This window comes from Cebus imitator, unplaced genomic scaffold, assembly GCF_001604975.1.
Source record: "Cebus imitator isolate Cc_AM_T3 unplaced genomic scaffold, Cebus_imitator-1.0 Scaffold218, whole genome shotgun sequence".
In the NCBI taxonomy this organism is placed as follows: domain Eukaryota; kingdom Metazoa; phylum Chordata; class Mammalia; order Primates; family Cebidae; genus Cebus; species Cebus imitator.
The window spans coordinates 1,395,585-1,413,445 of record NW_016107533.1 but is presented as its reverse complement, the minus strand read 5'-3'; the positions used below and the strand labels follow the sequence as shown (position 1 = coordinate 1,413,445).

The 17,861-nt window shown below is 37.7% G+C and overlaps 1 protein-coding gene and 1 pseudogene across 3 annotated transcripts in view; both read left to right on the top strand.

Moving 5' to 3' along the window:
- SMAP1 (small ArfGAP 1) overlaps nt 1–17,861 on the top strand; it is a 176,356-nt gene that overhangs the window by 6,611 nt on the left and 151,884 nt on the right. The gene's annotated exons all lie outside the window — the stretch shown is intronic.
- Nucleotides 1–17,861, top strand: part of LOC108318396 — a 25,993-nt pseudogene that overhangs the window by 5,961 nt on the left and 2,171 nt on the right.

The window sequence follows — 17,861 nt, the reverse complement described above, 5'->3', positions numbered from 1 at the left end:
TTTTGAGCAGGGGGCAGGGTTTTACTGTCGCCTGGCTGGAGTGTAGTGGTGTGATGTCGGCATGCTGCAACCTCCGTCTCCCTGGTTCAAGTGATCCTCCCACCTCTGCCTCTCAAGTAGCTGGGACTACAGATGTATGCCACCATGCCCAGCTAATTTTTGTATTTTTTGTAGAGACCAGGTTTTGTCATGTGGCCCAGGCTAGTCCTGAACTCCTGGGTTCAAGTGATCTGCCCACCTCAGCCTCCCAAAGTGCTGTGATTGCAGGTGTGAGCTGCCATGCCCAGTACCTTTTGCTTGTTTCATATGCCTCTACTAATAGTCTTTTAACAGATTAGACTCAAGCCATTTTAGTTCAATTTCTCAATTTTCTCGGTGCAAGAAGATCAAAGAAACTTGGAGGCCATTTTATTGTAATTATTATCAGAAGGGTTGACTGTCTTACATTCTTACCATTGTAAAGACATTTAATTTTGTTGACAAATCAATATTTTCTGGGCACTAAAAAGATTAAGTACTATGTTAGATACTATTGTGTTTGTTAAAAAAATTTTGGAGGCTGGTTGAACTGGCACATGCCTATAATTCCATCATTTTGGGAGGCTGAGGTGGGTGGATCATCTGGGGCCAGGAGTTCAAGACCAGCCTGGCCAACATTGCAAAACCCTGTCTGTACTAAAAATACTAAAATTAGCTAGGAGCAGTGACACACGTCTTAGTCCCAGCTACTTGGGAGGCTGAGGCAGGAGAAATGCTTGAACCTGGAGACAGAGGTTGCAGTGAGCCAAGATCGAGCCATTGCACTTCGGCCTGGGCGAGAGAGTGAGACTCCATCTCAAAAAAACAACAACAAAAGCAAAAGTTTTGGGTATGGTTGTCTATAAGCTGGTTAGATCTCAGCAGATATGAAACAATTGCCAGTTAACTTCTAATCTTATGTTTACATTGGTAGATTCGTTAGAAATTTAGAGATAGGATAGCTCCATTGTGACCTGGAAAATGTTAAAAAAAAAAAAAAAAAGCAAATAATAGCATTACGTATATAGTCACAAATTATATAGTTTTTTTTTTAACCAGAGATGATGTACTTCACACTTTACATATATTAACTCATTTAATCCTCAAAACAACCTTTGAGGTAGGTAGTAATATTATCCAGGTACACAGAGCATAAAGTGGTAGAGCCAGGAATTTTTTCATTAAAAAATTTTTGGGAGGCTTGGAGCAGTAGCTCACACCTGTAATCCCAACATGTTGGGGGGCAAAGGTGGGTGGATCACTTGAGGTCAGGAGTTTGAGACCAGCTTGCCCAACATGGTGAAACCCCATCTCTACTAAAAATACAAAAATTAGTCAGGTGTGATAGTGCATGCCTGTAATCCCAGCTACTCAGGAGGCTTAGACTGGAGAATCATTTGAACCCAGGAGGTGGAGGTTGCAGTGAGCCAAGATCGTGCCATTGCACTCCAGCCTGGGCAACAGAGTGAGACTCCATCTCAAAGCAAAAAACAAACAAACAAAAAACAATACAAAACAAAACTTAGGGGGATGACTGGTGTTTTTAAGGAGCTGGGGATTAGCAGGGAATAGGCAGATAAGGTTCATGCTCAAAAGGATCTATTAGTCATTGGTGTGAAGAAAAGAGTTACCAAAGCAGGCCTCATAGCCCTTGACTGACATCTGAGTGCGAGCTTGGGATTGGTCCCACTACCCTAAGTGATAAGAGTCTGTCATTGTGCCTTCGTTGTATAATGAATGTGGTTTATGTTGAGTATCTGCGTTTCTTCTGGGAGTCTGGAATTGGCATATGTGCCAGGCAGGGGTACCTACATGATCAGTCTTCCTAACAACCTTTGGCACTCAGTCTCTAATGAGCTTCCTTAGTTGGCATCATTTCACATGTGTTGTCACAGCTCACTGCTGGGAGAATTAAGTGTGTTCAGTGCAACTTCCGCTGGAAGGGAGCACCTGGATGCTTGTTCCTGATTTTCCCTGGACTTTTTGTGCCTTTCCCCTTTGCTGATTATACTTAGTATCTTTTTGCTATAAGAAATCATAACCATGAGTACAACTGTATAGTGAATCTTTTGAATCTTCTTAGCAAATTACTGAACCTGAGGGTGGTCTTGGGGGCCTCCAAACATAATTGGTAATGTATACTTTCTTCCAGTATGTTACACAGGACATGTTGGAGCCTCAGTATATGTCTGCTGGCTCTAGAACCTAGCGTGCTAGTAAGGGTACAATCCGGAGGAGAAAGGATGAGCATTAGAGGCCTTTATAAACACTGGGGAAATTGTGGTTTTATTGTGATTTTATAAACACTGGGGAAATTGTGATTTTATTGAGATGACATAGGGGTGGGAATCTGAACTGTTCAGTCGAGTTGAGCCCAGAAGATCTAGTCCAAGTCTGTGCTTTGAACTATGTTTGATGGTATGATACATAAAACACCAGTTTTTATTGTAGACATTTTGTGATGAAAGAAGTTGCTCTTGGGAAGACTATCACCTTCAGCTAACTTAAGATTTTTCTCAGATTATTGCCAAATGTGTTCAAATGTGGGCAATCTTCATTTTAGTTTCCCTCCTTGCATTAATAGCAGAACCACCATAACTTCAAAATACCATAACAAATTGGAATTTTTGTCTTATCACTAAACTTTATTTTATTTATTTATTTTTTCCTTTTTATAGAGACAGGGTCTTATGCTGTTGCCCATGCTGGGATGCAGAGGTATGATCATAGCTCATTGCAGCCTGTAACTCCTGGGCTTAAGTGACCTGCCTGCCACAGCCTCCCATACATAAGCTTGTCACCATGTCTGGCTAATTAAAAAAAAAACTTTTTTGTTGGGTGTTTGGGGGAGGGGTCTTGCTATGTTGTCCCGGCTTTCAAACTCATGGCCTCAAGCAATCCTCCCTCCTGGGGCTCCCAAAGTGCTGGTATTAGAGGTATGAGCAACTGCTAAACTTTACTGAGTCCACAGAGAAGTGCTTTAGTGTTTCTGTTTCTTTATTTTTTGTTTTGTCTTCCATATATGTGTATATACACACACACATACATATTTATATTTCTATCTATATATTTTTCTGTTTTTGCAGTTATATCCTTAGGTCAAGGTACCGGTCATCTTTGTCTACCTGGGCTTTTTAAACCATAGATACAGCATTATAGAACTGAAAGAACATTGCCTGGTTGAGCAAAGCTAGGTTTCAGTCTGAGCTTTCCCTATGACTTGCTTAGTGACCAGTTGTCCTTGTTCTCTTTAATCCTTATTGCAAAGATTTATTTCAACCTCGTTGTGGTCTGTGTTCTTTCTTGAATCCCATACCTTGTCACTTCTATGTCAGTATTTACTATTATTATTAAAAAATTCTATTATTGAGAGTTTACTTTTTGGGTCCTATTGACATTTGAATTGTCATCAAACTTTCATCGTTTTTATTTAAAGCTTTTCACTGATGATTTAGGTCTTGCTAAGCAAATTTACCTGGTATTATCTTTAATTATCTCAGGCTATATCACACAACTCATAGGACTCTTCCCCACAGGTTGAGGAGTCCTTTTGTTTGAAACTTTTTCACTGTAATGCTTTCTTACTATTAATGTATTATCTTTTTTTTTTCTTTTTTTTGAGACAGAACCTCGCTCTGTTGCCCAGGCTGGAGTGCAGTAGCACAATCTCAGTTTACTGCAACCTCTGCGTCCTGGGTTCAAGTGATTCCTGCCTCAGCTTCCCAAGTAGCTGGGACTACAGGCACATGCCACCATGCCTGGCTAATTTTGGTATTTTTAGTACAGACGGGGTTTCACTATGGGCCAGGCTTGTCTTAAACTCCTGACCTCGTGATCCTCCCGCCTTGGCCTCCCAAAGTGCTGGGATTACAGGCGTGAGCCACTGTGCCCAGCCTAATGTCAGTATTTTCTACTTCAGATGTTAGGTAGCACCCTGTTTAACTTCGAGTGGCATTTAGTTGGAGTACCATATAGAAGTCATTTTTAAAATTATTTGACTTTCTATTGGAAACATGCTAATTATATGTTCACATACATTTTGAGGGATAAATGTGAGGACCTTGAGGGTCCAAAGGGAAGAGAATTATACGTAATTCTAATAATCTTTCATTCTCTGTGGCCCCTGTACCCCAGCAATTTTTGGTCCCCATTTCACCAGAGATCCAAGTGATTGATGATAGACCTTCAGATGTCTGTCATTGATCTTTTGTAAAAGAGTGTCTTTCATTGAGCAGTGATCGGCTCAAGCCTAAACTAAAGAAAATAAAGGGAATTCTGTGAAAAATAATATTTTGGATAGCTTTATCTTCCAGTATAGGAAAAATTATAAAAATTATGGTTTAGTCTAGGTGCTATTTTCTTTCAAGCATTTCCACTCTTGGAAGTTGCTTTTGGTGTAGGGTGATGATGGTGTTCAGTGACAAAAAATTAACAGAAGAATATTTAAGTGAAATGATCATCACCAGTATGTTCATTTCCTATTGCTGCTATTAAAAATTTCTACAAACTTAATGGCTTAAAACAATACAAATTTATCATTTTAGCAGGTTTGCAGGTCACATTCCAAAAGGAGTCTTATTGAGCTAAAGGCAAGGTGTTAGCAGGCCTTCGTTCCTTCTGGAGGTCCTAGGGGAGAATCTGTTTTCTTTTTCAGCTTGTAGAGGCCACCTGCATTCCTTGGCTCATGGCTTTTTTCTCTGTCTTTGAAACTAGCAGTGTGTCATCTTTGATTCTGCTCTTCCTCACCCCCTGCTTCCATTATTACATCTTCTCTGGCACTTCTATGAACCTTGTGATTGATTACATTGGGTTTATCTGAGTAATCCAGGGCAACACTGCCATCTCAATGTCCTTAAGTTATTCCCAGAGGTTCCAAGGATAGAACAGGACATCTTTGGGCGCCATTATTCTGCCTACCAAAGTGGATTCATGATAAAAATTATATATGGAATCTAGATTTTTGTAAGTGTTACTCACTTGGATGTGTTTAAGATGGCATAGGGTGATGAAGTACTACTTAAATTAGCCATTCTCACAGGACCTATTTAAAAATACATACATGCATGCAAGAGTCATTTAATGATCTCTTTGCAATGTGATCATTTATGTAGGAAATCCTAAGAAATTTATACAAAAGCTATTAGAGTGAATAATTGAATTTATTAAATTTACAAAAATAAAGTGACTATAGAAAAAGTAACTCTATACTAGCAGCAAATAATTGGAAGTTGAAGTAAAAATTACTATTTACGATAGCATAACAATATAAAAACTGTGGAATAAATTTAGCAAAACATGTGCAAGACCTGTATACTGAAAATTACAGAAGATTGCTGAGAGAAATTAATGAATACTGTGCCTAAAAAAGTGGAGAGAGGTGTCAGAGAGATACCATGTTCATGGATTAGAAAACTCAATATTTTTAAGATGTCACTTCTTTCCAAATTTGTGTCTAGGTTCAATATTATTCCAGTCAGAATCACACAAGGCTTTTTTTTGTTGCAACTGACAAGCTGATTCTAAAATTTTTAATGAAATGCAAGGGACCTTCCAAAATCAAAACATTGAAAAAGAAGAGGAATGTTTGAGATCTTACACAGCCTGGCTTTAACAGTTATTATAAAGCTACAGTTATCAAGACAATGTGGTGTTGGTGTAAGGACAGCCATAGATCTGTGGAACATAATACATAATCCAGAAATAGACTCATACTATGGCCAATTTTTAACAGAAGTGCCAAGATAACTCAGTGGAGAAAAAGGATAGTCTTTTCAACAACGACAACAGAATGTATAATGCCTTGAACCTTACCTCACATCATTCACAAAAACTAATTTGAGATGGATTGTAATACTAAATTTAAGAGCTAAAACTATAAAACTGCTAGAAGAAAACATGGGAGAAAATCTCTGGGACCTTGAATTAAGCAAAGGATCTTTGGTTGGGACACAGAATTACATTCCATAAAGTTAAAATTGAGAAAACAAAATTCATCAAAATTAAAAACCTTTGCTTTTCAAGTGGCACTTAAAAGTCATAGACTGGGAAAAATATATCTGGTTAGGAGCTTTTTTCAGAATATCTAAAGAAATACTGCAACTTAATAGACAAAGTAAAACAAGTACTTGAATGTTCTTAGCAGCTTTATCCATAATAGCCAAACACTGGAAACAATTCAAATGTCTATCATTTGATGAATGGATAAAGAAAATGGTGCATCCATACAATGGAATAATGTTTTGCAATACAAAGCAATGAAGTAGTGGATGAGTCATAAAAGCATTATGTTTAGCAAAAAGAATCCATACACAAACTACTACATAATACAGATTACAATTACATGGATTCCTTTCTCTTTTTTTGAGATGGAGTCTCACTCTGTCTCCCAGGCTGGAGTGCAGTGGTGGGATCTCAGCTGTCTGCAGCCTCCTGAGTTCAAGTGATTCTCCCACCTTAGCCCCCCAAGTAGCTGGGATTACAGGTGTGCACCTCCACGCCCAGCTAATTTTTGTATTTTTAGTAGAGTTGGGGTTTTGCCATGTTGGCCAGGTTGATCTTGATCTCCCTGACCTCAGGTGATCTGCCCACCTGGGCCTCCCACAGTGCTGGGATTACAGGCATGAGCTACCTCGTTTGGCTACAATTACATAGATTTCTATTAAGTAAAAGGATAAAACTTACAGGGATAGAAAATAGGCCAGTGGTTGCTAAGGATCAGGATGTGGGAGCTTATTTAAAAAAAAAATAGAATGCGTAGGCTAGGAATGGTGGCTCACATTTATAATCCCAGCACTTTGGGACGCCAAGGCAGGTGGACCATTTGAGCCCAGAAGTTCAAGACCAGCCTTGGCAAAATGTCGAAACTGTGTTTCTACAAAAAGTTAAAACAAAAAGCTGGGCATGGTGACATGTGCCTGTGGTCCCAGCTGCTTGGGAGGCTAAGGTAGGAGGATCTCCTGAGAAGGTCAGAGCTGCAGTGAGCCGTGATTGTGCCACTGCACTCCAACCTGGGTGACAGAGTGAGACCCTGTCTTAGAAAAAGACTCCATACAAATATGTTGTGTACTTCTTTGGCTGATGTTAATAGTTACTGTAGATTATGTAGCAGGTTTTCAATTCTTTTATTTGAACTTTTGTAACATATACACTCCTAAAGTTATTTTTGTCTTCCTTGAAGATACAATGGTCTGAGTAAAGATTTTGCGGAAGTGATACACTTCTTGATGCTGGTTTAAAGAATGAAAAATCTTTGGTACCATGTGTGGGTGTGTTTTGTGTGTTTGTGTGTGTGTGTGTATGTGTGCGTGTGTGTGTGCGCGCTTGCGTGCACGTGCCAAATCAATTAGAATATTGAGTACTTTGAAAACATGGAAAACAGAGGTTTAATTTTTTTTTTTTTTGAGGAGTTGTGTTATTCATACATAGCCCTAAAGTTGCTTATGGAATCTTTAGAACATCAGGTTTTTTGGCACCTCTAAGTGCAGGATTTTCTATTAGGTGCCAGTAGTGCTGCAGGAATAGCAGATAGGGGTTCCTTTTTCATGACTAAAAGCAGGCAAATTCTCTAAGAAGCAAGTGTGGCATATCTAGGTAATATATCAATGCAAGGTTTAGAGAAAATTTAAAACACAAATGAAGTGGTTAGCTTTTGACAGGAGAAAAAATTTCAGGAAGAATATGGATCAGTTTGCGAGAGAGTAAGATGGTTCTGAAATGTGAGGGGACAATTAGTTGATGAAGTCATTTGCCAAGAATAAGGATAGTGGGACATTGTAGGGGATTTAGGGTTATTCTTTGCACAGAATTTTCTTTTTTATAATTTTGAGATGGAGTCTCCCTCTGTCTCCCAGAGTGCAGTGGTGCCATCTCATCTCACTGCAACCTCTGCCTCCTGGGTTCAATTGATTCTCCTGCCTCAGTCTCCAAGTAGCTGGGATTACAGTCACCTGCTGCCACACCCAGATAATTTTTAGTAGAGACTTGGTTTCACTGTATTGGCCAGGCTGGTTTCAAACTCCTGACCTCAAGTGATCTGCCTGCCTTGGCTTCCCAAAGTGCTGGGATTACAGGCATAAGCCACTGTGCCCGGCCCTGTGCACAGAATATTGGCTAATCGTGTATTAAAATAATGTAAAAGTTTGTAAAAATAATCCCTGTCCACTGATTAGTATGTTTTCTAACTTTTGTGTTTGCATATACTGCTGCTGCAAAGCTTTGTGTGCACACTTTTTTCTTCAGAATAAAATCTAAGGTCTATGTTAAAGAGTATATCAGATTAAAACCTGTTTGATCTGTATTGCCAGAAGTGTTGGGACCAGTTTACCTTCCCACTACTACTATATAAAGAATGGCTAGGCAGGCACTGTGGCTAATGCCTCTGTCCTAGCACTTTGGAAGGCCAAGGCTGGCAGATCACTTTAGGGCAGGAGTTCATAACCAGCCTGGCCAACATGGTGAAACCCCATCTCTTCTAAAAATACAAAAATTAGCTGGGCGTGGTGACACCTGCCTGTAATCCTAGCTACTTGGGAGGCTGAGGCAGGAGAATCACTTGAACCTGGGAGGCAGAGGTCGTAGTGACTGGAGATCATGCCACTGCACCCCAGCCTTGGAGACAGAGCAAGACTGTCTAAAAAACAACAACAAAAAAAGAATGGCTGACTTTATTCTACCTAGTCTGTTACTGGGTATTCATATTTTAAAAGGCTTTCTTAATACAGTTGGTGAATATGGTATCATACTACTTTGCATTTTCTTGATACTGTTAAGATTGAATTTTTTTTTCTTTTATATAGAATCTCGCTCTGTCGCCCAGGCTGGAATGCAGTGGGACAATCTTAGCTCACTGCAACCTCTGCCTCCCAGATTCAAGCAATTCTCTGCCTCAGCCTCCTGAGTAGCTGGGATTATAGGCGATTGCCATCATACCCAGCTAATTCTTTTTGTATTTTTAGTAGAGGCTGGGTTTCACTGTCTTGGCCAGGCTGGTCTTGACCTCCTGACCTCGTGATCCACCCGCCTTGGCCTCCCAAAGTGGTGGGATTACAGGTGTGAGCCACCACGCCTGACTGATGAACATTTTAAATGTGCTTGTTGGCAATTTCTATTCTGTCAGGATTTGTCCCTACATTTTGGGAGGGTGGGATTGGCAATCCTTTTCACCTTTCTCTCTTAATCAGTCATTGGGCCAAGAGAACACAAAATTTCAGACAGCATTCATTCCTCTGGGCATCCTGGTAGACAGCACCATCATCGCTGTACTCCGTCTATGAGACTGTGAAAAAGTGGGTTGAGCATTTTGGAAAAATATCTTCAGTTTCTGATCTGTCTGTCTGTCTATTGGTAATTATGAAATTGTTAAAAGTTTAGAGATAAAAGAGACCTGTATGATATCTGTTCCAGTCTCCTTATATTAGAGAGATAAAAGAGCTAAATGACTTTTTCAAAGCAATGGTACAATGAGCGAACATGGGAGTGAACCGAAGTCTTCTGGAAATCTGTCTGTTACTTTGTCAGGTCACATATTAATGTGTTACCTTTCGTAAAGTTAATACATTACAAAAGGCAGCACCCAGCTTTTTAATATTTTCATTCTCTTTAAGTCATTCTGCACAGTGAGACGGGAGGTAAATTGTGGATTTTTATGCTTAACCAAACCGTTATCTATGTAATGGCAGCATATTAAGAAGATAGTTATCAGAGTAAGCAAGGATTATCTATTATTTATTTAGCCAGTTTATTCAAACATAAATTTGGCAGTAGTATAAACATGTTTTCAAAATTTGGGAAGATATTTGTTGCCATCTGCAATGTTAACTAGGAACAAATGATTATCTCTTGATAAAGATCTGTAAATAGTGTGGAAAATAAAAGAGGATTTGTAAATATTTTTGTGTTTGAGAGATATTTTATAGATGGAAAGCACTAGAGCATTAGTGAAAGGGTAAACAAAATACAGAGGGCTTTACTGTACTTGATCAGAATTTTGAAAATTTAAGCTGAATTTTTAAAGGATTCTAAGTCACCTGGGCAAAGAAAGAAATTATAGATTTGACAAGGGGGTAAACTTAAGGACCATCAGGTGAAACAAGGAGTATGGATTCTTAAAAATTAAGTTTCATTTTTATTTTTCCTTTTTTTAAAAAATAATATTCTAATGACCACCAAATCCTTAAATGATCACCAAAGTTCAACTTCTTTGCCAAAGTAAACTAACATTTAAAAAATGTTAGCAGACTGATTGCTGTTTTTGTAGATTTTATTAGCTCCTTAAAGAACTTTCTAAGTTTTTCAGTGTCCTTATGACATTTTGAACTTCTTTACACTTTATTCCTTCTTCCCAAATTTACTAAAGTAAAAAAACAGTAGTTATATGGTAATATTTCCTCTGTAGTATTCTTTCTCCAGTTGTCTGTAGGTTGGTAGAGTCACTGCTCTGCTCTTATCTTTGAGAACCAGTCTTGTTTGATAGGGAAAAACATGGGCTTTGAAAACTCACTGCTCTGTTTTGAAGGCTCAGCTCTCCCACTGCTGTCTCTGATTTCTTTCTTTCCTTTCACTCCCTTCTTCCTTCTTTGTGGTGTGGGTGTGGTATTTAAACTTTATGAGCCCCAGTGTCATTACATGTAGAATGGTAATACCTGTGTCACAGGGTTGTGAGGATTAACTCAGCTTGTGAAGTCATGTCTGGCACAAAGTAAAGGTTTGATAAATGAGTAGGTGTTTGGTAATTATGCCAGGTCTTAGTTTTTCTTGAGCACTCATTCATTTTATTACTTTGCAGGAAGCATGTGTGAATTATATTTTGTTTAATAAAAAATGTAATTGAACAGATTCTGAGACTAGACCAGTACAAAAATATGGAAGTCTCAGGAAAAGTAAGTAGTTTATACTTTTTTTTTTTGAGATGGAGTCTTGCTTCCGTTACACATACTGGAGTGCAGTGGCGTGATCTCGGCTCACTGCAACCTTCACCTCCCTGGTTCAAGCGATTCTCCTTCCTCAGCCTCCCGAGTAGCTGGGATTATAGGCATGTGCCACCACGCCCAGCTAATTTCTGTATTTTTAGTAGAGTCGGGGTTTCACCATGTTGGCCAGGCTGGTCTTGAACTCCTGACCTCAGGTGATCCAACCACTTTAGCCTCCCAAAGTGCTGGGATAACAGGTGTGAGCCATTGCACCCTGCCAGGATTTTAAGAAGGGGATATAGTCAGGAAAATTAAATGCAATATGGAGAGTCAAAGGAACTAGAAAAGGCCATTTGATTTTTGTATTTTTTGGTAGACATTAAAACTATTTTCTAAGCTCTTATGAAAAATTTTTGTTGCGAAGCTGAACCCAAATTGCTTTAGAGCCTGTTTTTCACCTGCTGTGCAGTGCAGTAAGATTTAAGAAAGTGAATCTTTAGTATTTTGACACCATTTCTTATGCTCTTCTTAGGCAGTCCTTTGCCATTTCTAACACCTTTGCCAAATTTCATTGCTTGTTTTGTTTTCTGTGTTTAGTTTACTTTTGAAACGAATACTTGTGTTCTCTTGGAATTCTGACAGCTTATGTGCTCTGTGAAGAAAATTGTTAGGAATTTATTTTGCAGCAGAGGGAATATTGTTAATATGTGTGTAAATGGCCCTTGAAATAAGGCTTAATGGAACTTTATCAGGGTTATTTTATTTGAGGGATTATAGTTAACTCTTGAATAAACTGTTACAGTTGACAAAAATTGGTTTCTGGGAGACTTGTCAGTGTATTTTTGAAAAATATACATTTCTTTTTTAGCACATTTGCTTTCTTACCTTACAGAAGTACAATTCTTTTTGTGTAAATGAATATAGTAGCATCTTTTGATTCAGTACGGTTGGGCTTCTTAAATAAATATTTGAATATGCTGTGCCAAGTGGTGGTTTTAAAACATATATCTGCCCTCTGCTGGTGAAAATGCATTATTGCTATGAATTGAATAGCTGTGGTAATTTCTAAAGTGGTAATTTCAAAAGTAGTCATAAAACTAAACTTGGGGAAAAATACCCTTGTCATTTGAAAGCAATCCTCTCTTTGGGACAGTTTTGGGCAATGAATTATTCTGCCCAAAATGCCAGTTGTGTCCTGATTGAGAAGTATTGACTTAATACACTGATGACGATTTTTACATTGTGGCTGCCTCTCTTTAAAGTTTTTCTTAAGTTCTAGATTTATCCTGTCCCATGTGAAAGTCACTAGCCATAAGGCTGTTGAACCGAATTTAAACATTCCCTTCCTTAGTCCCATATTTCTAGGCTTAATAGCCACTGTGGCTAGGGGCTAATGTGTTGGATAATGCAGATTATAGGATGTTTCCAGCATCAGGGAACATACAGTGGGACAGTGCTGTTTTAATTTTTAAATTTTAAAAAATAAAGATTATCATTTTCATGAAGTAATCATCATCTTAAATTTGTGATGAATTTCTTTACCATGTATTCTTTTCAGGTAATAGCAGTTTCTTAATAAACAATTCTAGTTAACCAAGGGAAATCTATTTAGTAGGATTTTAGGTTATTAAGATTTTATTGTAAGATTGTTTAACTATTCACCTGTTGAAGGACTTCTGGACTGTTTATAGTTTTTTAGTATTAAAAATAAAGTGGCCGGGTGCTGTGGCTCACGCCTGTAATCCCAGCACTTTGGGAGGCCGCGGTGGGCGGATCACGAGGTCAAGAGATCAAGAACATCCTGGCCAACATAGTGAAACCCCGTCTCTACTAAAATATAAAAAATTAGCTGGGTGTGGTGGTGCGCATCTGTAGTCCCAGCCACTCGCTAGGCTGAGGCAGGAGAATTGCTTGAACCCGGGAGGCGGAGGTTGCAGTGAGCAGAGATCGCGCCACTGCACTCCAGCCTGGCACGACAGAACAAGACTGTTTCAAAAATAAAATAAAGCTGCTGTTAACATTTTCGTATAGATTTTTGTGTGGATGTTATTTTTCATTTCTCTAAGTGTCCAATAGTGCAGTTTGCTGGGTTGTATGTCAATTACATGCTAGATCCATACAAAAAATGTGCCAGTTCCAAAGTGGTTGTACCATTTTACATATCTACTAATGATGTGTGAGCAATTTAGTTTCTCTATATCTTTGCCAGCATTTGGTGTTGTGACTGTTTTTTATTTTAGTCATTCTGTTAGATGTGTTGTAATAGTGATACTGGTTTTGATTTGCACTCGCCTAGGGATTTATGGTGTTGAACATCTTTTCATGTGCTAATTTTCCATCTGTATATCCTCTTCAGTGAAATGTATGTTCATGTTTTATTTTCTAAATAAATTTTTTTTACTGTTGAGTTTTGAAAGGGCTTTATATATTCTAGCTGCTAGTCCTTTGTCAGTATCTAGAATAAGCTACTTTGTAGCTTGTCTTTACATCCTCTTCTCATTGTTCTTTCATAGAAGAAAAGTTAATTTTGAAGAGGTTCAATTTATTAATATTTTTTATGGACTGTGTTTTTAGAAAGTCTAAGTACAATTCGCCTAACCCTAGATCCTGAAGATTTTCTCCGGTGCTGTTTCCTAAAAGTTTTACCGTGTTAATATTTTATATTGAAGTCCATGATCCATTTTGAGTTATATTTTTTGTGTGATACAAGGTATGGATCAAAGTTAGTTTTTTTTGCATATGGGTAATTGATCCTTTGAGAACCTTTTTTTTTTTTTTTTAAGACATTCTTGCTCTATCACCCAGGCTGGAGTGCAGTGATGTGATCTTGGCTCACTGCAAACTCCACCTCCCTAGTTCAAGTGATTCTTATGTCTCAGTCTCCTGAGTAGATGGGATTATAGGCATCCCACCATGCCTGGCTAATTTTTGTATTTTTAGTAGAAATGGGTTTTTACCATGTTGGCCAGGCTAGTCTTGAACTCCCGTCCTCAGGTGATCTGCCTGCCTTGGCAGATAGCTTTAGTAAAGCTGGGATTACAGGTGTGAGCCACTGTGCCCAGTCTGAGAACCATTTCTTGAAAAGATTAGTCTTTCTTCTTTGCACCTTTGTAAAACAATTAATTGACCATATATGTCCAGGAGGGAGCACTTCTGGAACTTATTATGTTCAGTTGAGCTGTTTGTCTGCCTTTATGCCAATTTAGTAGTCTTTATTACTGTAGCTTTTTAGTAAGTCTGGAAGCAAGGCAGTGTAAGCCTTCCAACTTTCGTTATTTTTTTTCAAAGTTGTTCAGGAGACCTATTCCAGGTCTCCTGAATTTTCATATGAATTTTAGAATCAGTGTGTCAGTTTCTACAAATAATCTTCTCAGATTTCAGTGGGGAATACTTTGAGTCTGTAGATTCATTTGAGAGAGAATCGACATCTTTATTAATATAGAGTCTTACAATCTGCACAAAATATCCCTCTCCCAATTTTTTAGATCTTATTTAATTTTGCTTGGCAGTGTTTTATAGTTTTCAATGTATGGGCCTTACTTACTTTTTGTTAGATTTTCCACCATGTTTTGTTTTTTATTGCTATTGTAAAAGGTATTTTTAAAATTTTAATTTCTGATTATTCCTGCTACATAGAAATACTGTAGGTTTCTGCATACTTATGTCTTGCAACCTAACCTCACTTATTTGTTTTTGTAGCTTTTTATTCATGGATTCTATTAGATCTCCTACCTAGACAATTATTATCCTCAATTAAAGGCAATTTTTACTTTTTTTCCAACTTGAATACCATTTATTTCCTTTTCTTATTTTATTGCACTGCCTAGAATCTTCAGTAAAATAGAAGTCGTGAAAGTAGACTTTCTTGGCTTGTTCCTGACGCTAAGGGCGAAAAGGTTCAGGTTTTATTTTTTATGTAAGAGTGTTATAGATACCTTTTATCAAGTTGAGGAAATTTCCTTTGTGGCTAGTTTGCTGAAAATGTTCATCAGAAATGGATGTTGAAGTTTATCAAATGCTTTTCTGCATCCTTTGAGATGATCATATAGTTTTAAAATTATTTAATATATTGAACTACATTGATTTTCACACATTAAACTTTGCATTCCTGGGAGAAACTACACTTGGTCATGATATATCCTTTTTTCTATATTTTTTTCAATTTGACTTGCTATAATGTTACATGTTTTTGTGAAGGGTATTGAGCTGTAGGTTTCATTACTTGTGATATTTTTGTCTGGTTTGATATCAGAATAATTTTAGGCTCATAAATTAAACAGTATTCTCCTCTTCGCCCTTCTCCCCAGTGTTTTTTTTTCCCTTTACTGTAGTTTCCTGAGGAGTTTGTATAGAACTAACACTATTCCTTAATCGTTTGGTAGATTTCCCCAGTAAAGCTGTCTGGGCCTTGAATTTATTTATTTAGTTATTTTTTTGCTGAACAGATTATTTATTTAATAGATATTAGGCTATCCAGATTATCTTTTCCTTCTGGAGAGAGCTCATTTGTATCTTTCAAGAAGTTGGTGCGCTTATTGCATAAAGTCATTTATGATATTCCTATGTTATGATATCTGTAGAATCTGTAGTGGTGTTACTTCTTGCATTCCTGATATTGGTAGTTTTTATTTTCTCTTTTTCTTAATTAGCCTGACTAGAGGGTTACCGATTTTAATGATGTTTTTCAAATAATCAGTTTTTATTTTCATTGACTTTTTTGTTGCCTTTTGGTTTTCTATCTCACTGAATTTTAAAAAATTTCTATGGGTATATATTAATAGTAGGTGGATATATTTATGGGGTACATGAGGTATTTTGATATGGGCATACAGTGTGCAATAATCACATCAAGATAAGTGAGGTTTCCATCACCTCAAGCATTTGTCATTTCTTTATGTTACAAATATTCCAGTTATACTCTTAGTTATTTTTTTTTTTTTTGGAGACGGAGTTTCGCTCTTGTTACCCAGGCTGGAGTGCAATGGCGCGATCTCGGCTCACCGCAACCTCCGCCTCCTGGGTTCAGGCAATTCTCCTGCCTCAGCCTCCTGAGTAGCTGGGATTACAGGCACGTGCCACCATGCCCAGCTAATTTTTTGTATTTTTAGTAGAGACGGGGTTTCACCATGTTGACCAGGATGGTCTCGATCTCTTGACCTCGTGATCCACCCACCTCGGCCTCCCAAAGTGCTGGGATTACAGGCTTGAGCCACCGCGCCCAGCCTACTCTTAGTTATTTTTAAATGTGCAATAAATTATAAATTATTGTTGACTGTAATCATCCTGTTGTGTTATAAAATACTAGATCTTATTCATCCTGTCTAACTATATATTTGCACCCATTAAGCATCCCAATTCCGTGGCCTTCCCCACCAACACACTACTCTTTCCAGTTTCTGGTAATCATCATTCTACTCTCTATCTCCATGAGTTAAATTGTTTAGATTTTTAGCTCCCACAAATGAGTGAGAATGTGAGAAGTTTGTCTTTCTCTGCCTGGCTTGTTTCACTTAACATCTTCCAGTTCCATCCATGTTGTTGCAGATGACAGGACCTCATTCATTTTTATTGCTGAATAGTACTCCATTGTGTATTTGTACCACATTGTCTTTATCCATTCCCCTGTTGATAGACACTTAGGTGGCTTCCAAATGTTGGCTATTGTGAATAGTGTTGCAGTAAACATAGCCATGCAGGTATCTCTTGAATATAATTATTTCCTTTCTCTTGGGTATTTTTACCTAGCAGGGGGATTGCTGGATCATATGGTAGTTCTATTTGTAGTTTTTTTGAGGAACCTCCATACCGTTCTTCATAGTGGCTACACTAATTTGCATTCCCACCAGTAGAGTCCAAGGGTTCTCTTTTCTCCACATCCATCCAGCATTTATTATTGTCTGTCTTTTGCTTCAAAGTCATTTTAACTGGAGTGAGATATCTCATTGTAGTTTTAATTTGCATTTCTCTGATAATCAGTGATGTTGAGCACCTTTTCATATACTTGTTTGCCATGTGTATGTCTTCTTTGGAGAAATGTCTAATTAGACCTTTTGTCCATTTTAAAATCAAATTATTATATTTTTTCCTATATAATTGTTTGAGCTTTTTATATATTCTGGTTATTAATCCCTTGTCAGATGGTTAGTTTGTAAAGATCTTATCTCATTCTGTGGGTTGTCTCTTCATTTGTTGATTACTTCCTTTGCTGTGCCAAAGGTTTATAATTTGATGTGATCTCATTTGTTCATTTTTGCTTTGGTTGCCTGTGTTTGTGGGGTACTACTTAAGAAATTTTTGCCTGAACTAACTCTGAAGTTTCCCCAATGTTTTCTTTTGGCAGTTTCATAATTTGAGGTTTTATATTTGTCTTTATTTTGACTTGAATTTTGTATATGGTGAGAGATAGGGGTCTAGTTTCGTTCTTCTGCATATGCACGTCCAATTTTCCCAGTACCATTTATTAGACATACTGTTCTTTACCCAATGTATGCTCTTGGCACCTTTGTCAAAAATGACTTCACTGTAGATGGATGGATTTATTTCTGAGTTTTCTATTCCATTTGTCTATGTGTCTATTTTTATGACAGTACCTCTTGTTTTGGTTACTATAGCTCTGTATTATAATTTGTTTTTGTTTTGGTGGGGTGTTTTAGAAGATCTGTAGTATAATTTAAAGTCAGGTTTTGTTCTTTTTGCTTAGGGTCCTGAGCTATTCTTGGCCTCTTGTGGTTTCATGTAAATTTTCACATTGTCTATGTGTGTATTTTTATGCCAGTACCCTGCTGTTTTGTTTCCTACAGCTCTGTACTATAATTTGTTTTTGTTTTGGTAGGCTGTTTTAGAAGGTCTGTAGTATAATTTGAAGTCAGATTTTGTTCTTTTTGCTTAGGATTGCCTGAGCTATTCTGGGTCTCTTGTGGTTTCATGTAAATTTTA